Source organism: Nicotiana attenuata, unplaced genomic scaffold (genome assembly GCF_001879085.1).
Source record: "Nicotiana attenuata strain UT unplaced genomic scaffold, NIATTr2, whole genome shotgun sequence".
NCBI classification, from domain to species: Eukaryota; Viridiplantae; Streptophyta; class Magnoliopsida; order Solanales; family Solanaceae; genus Nicotiana; species Nicotiana attenuata.
The window spans coordinates 168,168-180,538 of record NW_017672421.1 but is presented as its reverse complement, the minus strand read 5'-3'; positions in this window follow the sequence as shown (position 1 = coordinate 180,538).

Here is a 12,371-nt window from a genome sequence, read left to right as displayed (position 1 = left end):
ATCAGCGAAAACACAAATTCATTGCCGAAAACGTCGTGAAATATGAGATAGTTTGAAAAATTGTATTTTCTTTTCAAAAGCTCCTTTTCACAATACATATGATGTTTTATTTTCTTTCCAGATAGCAAGTGTGATATACCTCTCTATGACCACATATCAATGGGTGTAAAATGTCATGAATGACGTGATACCATACAACATGAGGACAATGTGTCTCTATGCATGTATGTCATATATGCATGCCAATGTCATGTATCTCAGAGATGAATCATACACTCACACTCTCAGAGTATTCAAACTCACTGTATCACACCTTTCACTCATCATAATCAACCACTCGGTATTGTATATGGCCCATACGGCCCAGGGAAGATCCATCCCAAAATATATACATCACTAACTATAAGTCACCTAGTACCGAGGAAACAGGCCAATCCAACCTCATGTAAAAGATCCATCTCCATACCAAGGGAAGATCCATCCCTAAATATAATCAACCGCGCTCACTGGGGGTGTGCAGACTTCGGAAGGGCTCCTACAACCCAAGCGCTATAATCTGCACGGACAATCACGTGCTACACGGACAACACATGTGCTATAACATCAATATCAGAATCCACACTGCCAACTCACATGTTATAACATCAATATTAGAATCATCACGGACAACTCACGTGCTATAACATCAGTATCAGAATCTGCACGGACAACTCATGTGCCATAGTCTCCGGGTCTCACAATCAGGCTCTCGGCCTCACTCAGTCATCACACTCCAGTATCACCCACGGGCTCACAATGTCATGTAAACTGATCCGGAACAATGATATGATGTATCAATAAGCAAAAACTAAGACTGGAATGTGATATGAATGCATGAATGTGACCGAGTACGATATATCAATGAAATCAATGAGATGACAACAAGATAAGACCACTATGGGTCCCCACAATATCTGCATAAAGTCTAAACATGATATTTAGCATGATGTACAATTCAATTATTTTATCATATGGTGGAAAACACAAATATCAACAAAGTGGGCCACTAAACAGTGCCCTGGAAATAATAGAGTCACAACTCACAGGGTGTATGCCTACACGCCCATCACCTAGCATGTTCGTCACCTCAACACCAATCACATAACACATAATTCGGGGTTTCATACCCTCAACACTAAGTTTAGAAGAGTTACTTATCCTAGACAAGCCAATTCCAACACCGAGCAAGCCAAGCGATGCTCCAAGAATGCCATCATGCGCATTCTGACCTCCGAACGGATCAAAACTAATCAAAAGCAACTCAAATACATCAAACAATGCTAAAGACCAATCCCAATCGAAAAAGGTTGAATCTTTAATCAAAAGCCCAAAATCGGCCAAAAGGCCCAACCCGGGCCCGCACCTCGAAACGCAACAAAACTCATAAAATCTGTCAACCCATTCAATTACGAGCTCAACCATACTAGTTTCACTCAAATCCGACTCTGAATCGGTGTTCAAAACTCAAAAATTCATATTATGAAACTTTAGGCTAAAACCCCTAATTTCTTCTTTAAAATTCATCAACCAAAAGCTAAAATCGAAGATAGATTCACGAAATATAACCAAAACCGAATAGAGAACACTTACCCCAATTCGTATGTTGAAAATCGTCTCAAAAATTGCCCAATTCCGAGCTCCCCAACTCAAAATATGTTAAATGCATAAAACCCTTGTTTTAACACTGTTCTACCTTGTTTCTTACGCTAAAAGATCTCAAAACTCACTTTTGATGCCTCCAATGGGTTCCTTGTGAAATTAATGTCAAGTTAGGCTCTTGAATCACTCCACTTGACCTTCTATTGAAGGAGATATGTTGGTTTCAATATTTAGAAATTATGCAGATTTTTAACTACGCAGTCAGTGGCAATTTCGTAATTAATTTGAAAAATCTAGTAACCCAATTCTTAGTAAAATGACCATAAAATCCTCATACGATGTCCAAATTTAATGATTTTTTGCTATGGCTCCGTAATTACGATACGGATCCAATGATTCAATCAAACAAAAGTCGGAGCTCATTTGTTCAATGTGTTCCATTTATGCTTGAAGAAACGACGTCAAACATAAGAAAAACGAGCGCAACACAACCCAAACCTATCGGAAACGCACCTGAGCCCCTCGAGACTCCGTCGAAACATACCAAAAAGTTCCATACCATAATATGAACTTACTCGAGGCCTCAAAACACACATAACAATATCGAAACAACAAAACGCACCTCAAATCAAACTTAATGAACTTTTGACTTCCAAAAACTCACGTCGAAACATATCAAATCAACACGGAATAAACTCAAATTTTGCACACAAGTCCTAATACATCATACGGAGCTACTCGTGCCCCCAAACTACCGAGCGAAGTGCAAATGCTCCAAATGACCGGTCGGGTCGTTGCACCGACTGACCGTAGCTCGGTGGTAAATGTGTAACTGCCTAATCGGCCGTAGCTCGATGGTAAACGCATAACTGCACGACCGGCCGTAGCACGGTGGTAAATAAATATGCATGGCTGCCCAATCGGCCGTAGCATGGTGGTAAATGAATATGCATGAAGATGCGTGTATTACTATATTATGAACATTAACATCTCTATCATATACCTTAATAGGGACTTAGGAACCTACTTAGACATGCTTGAATATCATTTTACAAGAATGAATAACATAGGCATCCTTAGTTGCTAAGAGTAGAACCACTTACAGAATAGCATTACCTTTACATATCGTTACTTGGATCATGCAAAATGAAGGGAGGATTAACCTAAACATACCTGAACTGATTCTCTTGACAATCACTCTAACACACGTTAATTGTGACAAAACATGAACGGCGGATCGAAGTAGGGAAAAATCCTAATATATACTTGAGAAAGATTGTACCGTACGCCTTAAAATTGCAAAATCTCATGCTATATTGTGTTGTGAAGTTTCAAATGAGCTATGGAGCTCCATCCGTTAGCATGGCCGTAATGTATAATGATAATGAGATTTCATAAGATGGTTAGCTTATCCATCAATGATGTAAATGAGATTCCTCAAAGTGATTGGTCTTTTTGTGGGCCCCACATGTTAGATGATTAAGCCAAAGAATTTCACTAAATTTTGCCACCTAGAAATGTAATTTTAAGAGTCATTATATGGGCATAGTGTGCTGCCACGTTGGGCTTATCAAGCCTATCCAATTATTCCTCCATTTCCTTAATTAACTTATTAATCTCTCACTAATCCAATAATTAAGCAATTACCCACATAATTAAGAATTATCTCAAATTACATAAAAACTACTCACACTTTATACATCTTACTATCATGGTCATGTGGTATATTACTAGTCCATAAATACGGGATATTATGCTTCGACCATATTTTATCTCCAAATGTCAAACTTCGACCAACCTCATTTTCTTCAACTTGTTTACGCTCTCACCTTCACAACTTTACTTGTCACTCGTTATAAATATCATAAGCACTTATAACCTCAAAAATAGTCTTGTCCTCATCCTAAAGTACTACTATTAAAGTATTAAAATATTAATAAAGCATGGTACCATATAAAATCAATACATACACGATTATTTCATTAAGATGTCCATGTAAAAATACATATATTTTCCCAATTTCTAATTTTCCTAACCTCATATAAAGAGTAAAAGTTTTCATAAGCTTAATTCTTAAAATGGTAAAAAGATAACCTTCTTTTTCTTGTGAGAAAATAATTTGTATCTTTATAATAAAGAAAATCACATAAACTTTCTCATATTATGTGTATAATTTGAAGCATATTCGAAAGTAGTAATATTAATAAATATATAAAATAATATTTTTCAAACATTACAAAAATGATCCACTCAAAATACCATATCAAACGTATATAATGGTATCAATGTTGTTAAACTTACAGGGTCTTACAATAACATAGTCACAAATCCTTAATAACCTTATGAATGGTCTTAATCCTTTCAAGCTTATATGGATTACTACGACTCATCCTAATAGTAAAGTACGGGATGTAACAGGCCCGTAGGTGGTGGCAGTCTTATCTTCTCGACTGGCCAGTGGGTTCTCCTCCCATGACTTTGGACCCGTTTACACGCCTATTCTTGGAAAGGTATATTCCACCCTCTTAGAGGGAAGAGTTGCGGTTTTAGTTTGAGCAACTCCAGTAGGGTTAGATTTCTGTGACCGATTATGAGGCGAGATTCTCTGAGTTGTCTCATCATGCACTTATGATACTTCCTACTGAGACTGAGCGAGTGCAGAGGTTTGTTGCGGGGTTGCACTCAGGTATTCAATCTACTATGGCCCAGGAGGTTGAGATGGGGACTTCTTATCAGCTAGTAGTGGAGATTGCTCAGAGGATTGAGGGCTACCGTCAAAGAGGTAACGAGCTGATATAGTGGGAGAAGAGGGTCCGTTATTCTGGAGAGTTTAGAGGTGCCCCGACTGGGGGCCGAGGTTAGTTTTGGAGGGGTCAGCCTAGTATCCCACATATCTAGCACCAACACCTCCTCGGGGTGCTCAGGCGCGACCCTATTTCAGTGCCATAGCAGAGAGTTCTTACCGCCCACTAGCCATTCAGGGTTTTTCCAATGGGTACTCTGGCCATCAAGGTTCTTCCAGCGCCTACGTCAGCGCCATGCCAGAGAGTTCATGCCCCCACCAGCTATTCAGGGTTCTTCCAGTGGGTATTCAGGCAATCAGGGTCAGAATTCAAGGCAGCAAATCACCACTTCGAGAGGTTGTTTCGACTGCGGAGATCTTAGTCATGTGCGGAGATTCCGCCCTAGGCTTCGGGGAAAGGTAGTGCAGCAGGGCCAGCAGCCCATGATTACATCACCAGCTATCCGGCTGCCTAGAGGCGAAAGGCAGGTGGATAGGGGCCGTTTTAGAGGTGGAGGCTAGGTAGGGGGAGGTCAGCCAGCTATTGTTCAGTCGGGCGGAAGCCAGCTAGTCGGCGCTCCAGCTAGGTTCTATGCTTTTACAGCCAGACCAGATGTAGTAGCCTCAGATGGCGTGATCACAAGTATTATTTCTATCTGAGGTAGGGATGCTTCGGTATTATTTGATCGAGGGTCTACCTATTCATATGTATCATCTCTGTTTGCTCATATCTTGGATATTCCTCGTGAGTCCTTAGGTACTCCTGTTTATGTGTCCACTCCTATGGGCGATTATGTTATTGTGGATCGGATCTATCGGTCTTGTGTGATCATATTCTGTGGTTACGAGAGTAGAGCGGATCTTCTGCTGCTGGATATGATCGACTTTGAGGTCATCCTGGGCATGGACTGGCTATCCCCATATCACACCATCATTGATTGTCATGCAAAGACTGTTACCTTAGCAATGCCAGATTTTCCTAGATTGGAGTGGAAGGGTTCATCTGTCAGTACATCTAGTCAGGTCATCTCTTTTCTGAAGGCTCGACACATGGTCGAGAAGGGTTGTTTGGCTTATCTAGCTTATGTTCGTGATACTACCGCGGAGACTTCGGTGATTGATTCAGTGCCAGTAGTCCGAGAGTTCTCTGATGTGTTTCCTTCTGACTTCCACGCATGCCACCAAATCGTGACATCGATTTCTATATTGACTTGGCTCCAAGTACCCAGCCTATATCTATTCCACCGTACCGTGTGGCTCCGAAAGAGTTGAAGGAGCAGCTTGAGGAGTTTCTAGCAAAGGGGTTCGTCAGTGTATCACCTTGGGGTGCACCATTGATATTTGTGAAGAAGAAAGATGGAATATGTGGATGTGCATTAATTATCGCCAGTTGAACAAAATGACCATTAAGAACAAGTACCCGTTGCTGCGTATTGATGATTTGTTTGACTAGTTGCAGGGTGCTAGGGTGTTCTCTAAGCTCGACTTGAGATCAGAGTACCATCAGTTGAAGATTCGGGACTCAGATGTTCCGAAGATTGCTTTTCGTACTGGATATGGCCATTATGAGTTTCTAGTGATGTCTTTCGGCTTGACTGACGCCCCAACGATGTTTATGGATTTGATGAATAGAGTGTTCGGGCCGTATATTGATTCGTTTGTCATTGTCTTCATTGATGACATTTTGATCTACTCACATAGCATGGAGGAGCACGGGCAGTATTTGAAAGTGGTGCTTCAGACACTACGGGAACAAAAGCTATATGCTAAGTTCTTCAAGTGTGAGTTTCAGTTAGATTACGTAGCATTCTTGGGGAATGTTGCATCGAGCGAGGGTATTAAGGTGGATCCCAAGAAGATTGAGGCAGTTCAGAGTTGGCCTCGTTCCACTTTGGCGACTGAGATCAGGAGCTTCTTGGGGTTAGTAGGTTATTATCGCCGGTTTGTGGAGGGCTTCTCATCTATTGCAGCACCTCTGACTAGATTGACCCAGAAGGGTGCTCTGTTCTGTTGGGCCGATGATTATGAGACAATCTTTCAAAAGCTCAAGACAGCTTTGACTACAATACCGATTCTAGTGTTACCTTCTGGTTCGGGATGTATACAGTGTATTGTGATGCTTCTCGCGTTGGCTTGGGTTGTGTGTTGATGCAGGAGGGGCGAGTTATTACATATGCTTCCCGTCAGCTGAAGATCCATGAGAAGAATTACCCTGTGCACAATCTAGAGTTAGCCGCGGTTGTTCATGCTCTTAAGATCTTGAGGCATTATCTTTATGGGGTGTCATGTGAGGTTTACACTGATCATCGCAACTTGCAGCATTTGTTCAAGCAAAGGGATCTCAATTTGAGGCAGCGTAGATGGTTTGAGTTTCTGAAGGATTATGACATCACTATTCTTTATCATCCGGGCAAGGCAAATGTAGTTGCAGATGCCTTGAGCAGAAAGGCACAAAGTATGGGTAGCTTGGCATTCATTTCAGTAGAGGAGGGGCCATTAGCTTTGGATATTCAGTCCTTATCTAACAGACTTGCGATGTTGGATATTTCAGAGCCCAGTCGAGTTCTTCCATGCGTCGTTGCCCAGTTTTCACTATTAGAGCAGATCAAGGCTCGACAGTTTGATGATCCGCATTTGATGGTGCTCAGAGAGACGGTACTACAGGGTGGTGCCAAGGAGGTTTCTAAAGGCGAGGATGGTGTTCTGTGACTTTAGGGTCGTCTATGTATTCCTAATGTTGGTGGCTTGAGGGAGAGGATTCTAGATGAGGCACACGGTTCTCGGTATTCCATTCATCCAGGTTCTACGAAGATGTATTGCAACTTGAGGCAACATTATTAGTGGTAGCTGATGAAGAAAGACATAGTTGAGTATGTAGCTAGGTGCCTAAATTGCCAGCAGGTTAAGTATGAGCACCAGAGGCCAGGTGGCCTACTCCAGTAGATGACTATACCGAAGCGGAAATAGGAGCGAATTACTATGGACTTCGCAGTTGGGTTGCCACGGACCTTGCGGTATTACTATGGACTTGCGGAAGTTTGATGCAGTTTGGGTCATTGTCGACAGGTTGACAAAGTCAGCACACTTCAATCCAGTGGTGACTATGTATACTTCAGAGAGTTGGCCCAGATTTATATTAAAGAGATAGTTCGGTTGCATGGTGTTCCTGTTTTCATCATATCATATAGAGGCCCTCAGTTTACTTCGCATTTCTGGAGAGCCATATAGAGTAAGTTGGGGACCCGTGTAGAGCTTAGCACCGCATTTCATCTACAGACCGACGGGCGGTCAGAGCGGACAGTTCAAATCCTGGAGGACATGCTCGGAGCATGTGTGATTGACTTTGGAGGACAGTGGGATCGATTCTTACCTTTGGCCGAGTTTTCTTACAACAATAGTTATCAGTCCAGCATCGAGATGGCTCTATTTGAGGCTTTATATGGCCGGTGATGTTGTTCTCCCATCGGGTGGTTTGAGCCCGGTGAGGCTAAATTATATGGTACTGATTTGGTGAAGGATGCCTTGGAAAAGGTAAAGTTGATTCAGGAGTGACTTCGCACAGCACAGTCCAGACAGAAGAATTAAGTGGATTACAAGGCGCATGATTTATCATTTATGGTGGGAGAGAAGATTCTTTTGAAAGTCTCGCCGATGAAGGGGATCATGAGATTCGGAAAGAAGGGCAAGTTGAGCCCAAGGTTTACAGGCCTATTTGAGGTTGAGACGAGTTGGGAAGATCGCTTATGAGCTTGCTTTACCTCCCAGCCTATCAGGAGTTCAATCGGTTTTCCACGTGTCTCTGCTCCGGAGGTGTCGTGCCGACTTGTCACATGTGTTGGACTTCAGCACGATTCAGTTAGATGATCGCCTGGGTTATGAGGGGGAGCTAGTTGCCAATGTTCCTAAGCAGGATCACCAGTTGAGATCCAAGAGGATTTCCATGGCAAAGATTTAGTGGAGGGGCCAACCAGTCGAGGAGGCGCCCTGGGAGTCCGAGGAGGACATGCTAAGCAGATATCCACACTTATTCAGCACTCCAGGTATGATTCTAAACCCGTTCGAGGACGAACGTTTTTTTAAGAGGTGGAGAATGTAACAACCTGACCGTTCATTTTTCTTTATAGAACCCCTTTCCCCTAAATAAGACTTCCCGTACGTGCTTTTACTATTTTATGAATTACGGGGATGGTTAGTTCGGGATTTGGAAGGGTTCGGGTTGAAATCGAAATACTTGGTTCCTTAAGGTTGGCTTAAAAGGCTACGTTTGACTTTGGTTAATATTTTGAGTAAACGACATCGGTATCAGGATTTGACGGTTCCAATAGGCTCATATGATGATTTCAGACTTGGGCATATGTCTGGATCGGGTATTGGATGACCCGGCATCATTTTGGCGCCTAATAGTGGAAGTTGGCATTTTGAGTGAATTTCATAAGTTTTGGTTAAAGTGGATTTTTACATTCTAGTCATCTGTTTGAGATTCCGAGCCTGGGAATAGCTCCGAATGGTGATTATGCACTTAGGAGTGCTTCCAAAAGTGGATTCGTAGGTCCGCAGGTCATTTCGGGGTCATTTGGGGAAAGTTAGAGATTTGAAGTTTTTGAAAAGTTTGACAAAGGGTGGACTTTTTGATATCGGGTTCGGATTCCAGTTACGGAAGTTGGAGTAGGTCCGTAATGTCATTTAAGTCTTGCTCGTAAAATTTTGCGTCATTCCGAGTTGATTTGATAGGAAACGGACGCGCGGAAGTATTTTTAGAAGTTTTTGAGTTCATGAGTTAATTCATGCGTTTTGGCGTCTGATTCAATGTTTTTGATGTTATTTCAGTGTTCCGATCGCGCGAACAAGTTTGTATGATCTTGTTAGACTTGTATGGGTGTTTGGTGTGGAGCCCCGAGGGCTCAGGTGAGTTTCGGACGTTCGAGAGAATGAGAAAAACTTCAGTTTTTCTGGTGTTTCTTGGCAGCTGTTGCAGGTCTTGCAAATGCGAGAATTTGTTCGCATTTGTGAACCTCACATTTGCGAGATAGGCTTTGCAATTGCGAAGAAGCCTGTCATGGGCAGTGTTCGCATTTACGACACTTTGGTCGCATTTGCGACCTCAGCAGAGTCCGCATTTGCGACTCCTTGGTCACATTTGCGACCTTGGCAGCATGAGCCCAGGTTCGCATTTGCGATGGGAATGTCGCATTTGCGAACCAGGGGTCGCAAATGCGATATCTGAGACCTGTGCACAGCTGATTAATTGCGAGACATAGACCATTTAGCTCATTTCCTTTCATCTCTTAGGCAATTTTTGGAGCTTTTGGAAGGGGGTTTTCACCTAGCACTTTGAGGTAAGTAATTTCTAAACAACATGAGTTAAATACATAGATTATGGATAGATTAACATGTAAAAATTGGTGAAATCAAGGGTTTAGATAAAAACTTAGGTATTGGATAAAAATAAGATTTGACTACGAAAATGGTTATGAAAATTGGTAAAAATCATATATTTCACTTCATGGGATTATGGGTAACAACTTTCTTCAATAATTTCCAGAATCCGAGCACGTGCGCCCGGGTGTGAATTTTAGGAATCTTACATTTAGAGTTGGATAATCACTTTAATATTTGGGATATAAACTTTTGAGCATAAATTGACTATCCTATATAATATTTGACTAGTTTCGAGTCGTTTGGCACCCAATTGGGGGTTTGAGCACAAATCTTGGACCGGAAAGTAGGATTTGAGGCGAGGTAAGTCTCTTTTCTGACCTTGTAAGAGGGAATTAACCTCATAGGTAAATTAATTAACATTTGTTTCTATTTGTGGGTGCTACATACGTACGAGGTGACGAGAGTCCGTACGTAGTTCCTAATTATGCTATTGTCCGGGTAGTCTAGGACCCGTATCATGCTATACTTGAAATATTTGCACCCCTACTTGTTAATTTAATTGCTTAAGTCATGTTGGAATTTGACAAAAGAATTGTAAAAGATTAAATTCACTTACTTGAAGTTGTGAATGGAACACCTGACTGTAAATGAGAATTGTGTTTTCTTTTAAGTATCTTCTATTTGTGGAGCGGGATGAATGCCTCGGTAGCAGATAGATGCATCTATGGTTCATGCCGTTCGATCCTCGGCAGTAAACAGTTTAAATATTATGTTGGATCGGGCCGTACGACATCGACACAATTGCGCATGATAAATCTTTGGAACTGTTCATAATTGATATTGCTTCAATGCCTGTGATATAAACTGTTAAATGATGAAGATAAATGTCACGACCCCAGTTCGCCCTCCGTGAACATGTCGTGACGGCACCTAGTCCCTAAGACTAGGTAAGCCTAACAATGCGGAAGATAAACCATAATTGCGGAAGAAAGTAAATAAAACTGAACTAGAAAAATAAAACGGTTTTTAAGGTGCCGCTCGGCACATACCACAACAATTCTCGAAGCTAGCAACATTCCCAAAACCCGGAAACTCACAAATCACAAGCTAAGAGGATACATAAGAGGCTCTGACTCAGGAATATCTATACAAATGAGAAATACTGGAAAAGCTATACTTATTACAGAAAGCTGGAAAGGGACTCCTCGGTTTGCGGACGTAGCAGATATACCTTGAAGTCTCTACCGGTTCGCCTCCTTCCAAGGCTGACAGAACTGAGCGGAAGTACCTGTATCTGCACAATAAAAATGTGCAGAAGAGTAGCATGAGCACACCACGGCGGTGCCCAGTAAGTATCAAGACTAACCTCGGTGGAGTAGTGACGAGGAACAGTCGAGGCACCTACCGGCCAATAAACAGTATAATCATAGGAATAATGGAAACGACATATAACTATGTAAAGACTGCATGAATGACCAAAAATGCTACAATTCACAATAAGGAAAAATACAACAAGTAACAACGAGAATATAATAAATGATGATACGAAATGACGGCAGAATCACAAATCCAAATCCTAAGGTCACAACACAGCAAGGGGGAAAACAAGTCAATAACTCATATCCTACAATGATGTTCACAAAGGTCTTACTCAACTCTTTCCACAATTTCACCAAGTCTCGGACAAACCACAACTCGCGAAGACCCGATATCTGAAAATCTAACAATTGGCATCATGTGCCCCATCAATCTCATGGTCATGCTGACAACTAACTGGCTAACTAGGGCCACTCTCCCAAATATAGTGGATAACGAGGGCGTACCTCCACCCTTAGCAAAAATCAGGAGGAATTCATCTCTATTAGGAGTGTTCGGCTACGTGTATGCTTGTGCAAGTGTTTTTAACAAGAATTCTACCAATTAGAAAACATAAAAATGGGAACGGACCGCACGAACGAATGTTTCCTCACAACTTTCAAGCGGTAACGCTCATACAGGTAAGCAACCCACAATCACAATATAAAACAAATAGGAATGCCTCCACAGGCCGTCACAATTCTTTACAATCAACCCCTGACATAGCCCACCTTATTACGCCACGTGTGCAATTAATAACATAATAAGCACCGCCTTATTTCGCCACACGTGCATCACAATGTTCCCACCTTATTTCGCCACATGCGCAACCCACATATAAGCATACAACATATCCTGCCTTATTACGCCGCATGTGCAACACATCAATAGCAACAATAGCACGACAAAGACCTCGTGCAACCCTTCAACAACAACTGCACGGCAGAGACCTCGTGCATCTCAGTACCATTAGTCGCACGGCAGAAACCTCGTGCATCACAGTATCAACAATCGCACGGCAGAAACCTCGTGCATCACAATATCAACAACCGCACGGCAGAAACCTCGTGCATCACAATATCAACAATCGCACTGCAGAAACCTCGTGCATCACGATATCAATGCAACACAACAAATGACAATATATGCAGGAACAAAGCAAGAGGATCAACTCAAGAAATTCCGTTCACCAAAAGACGGTACAACTAACTCACAA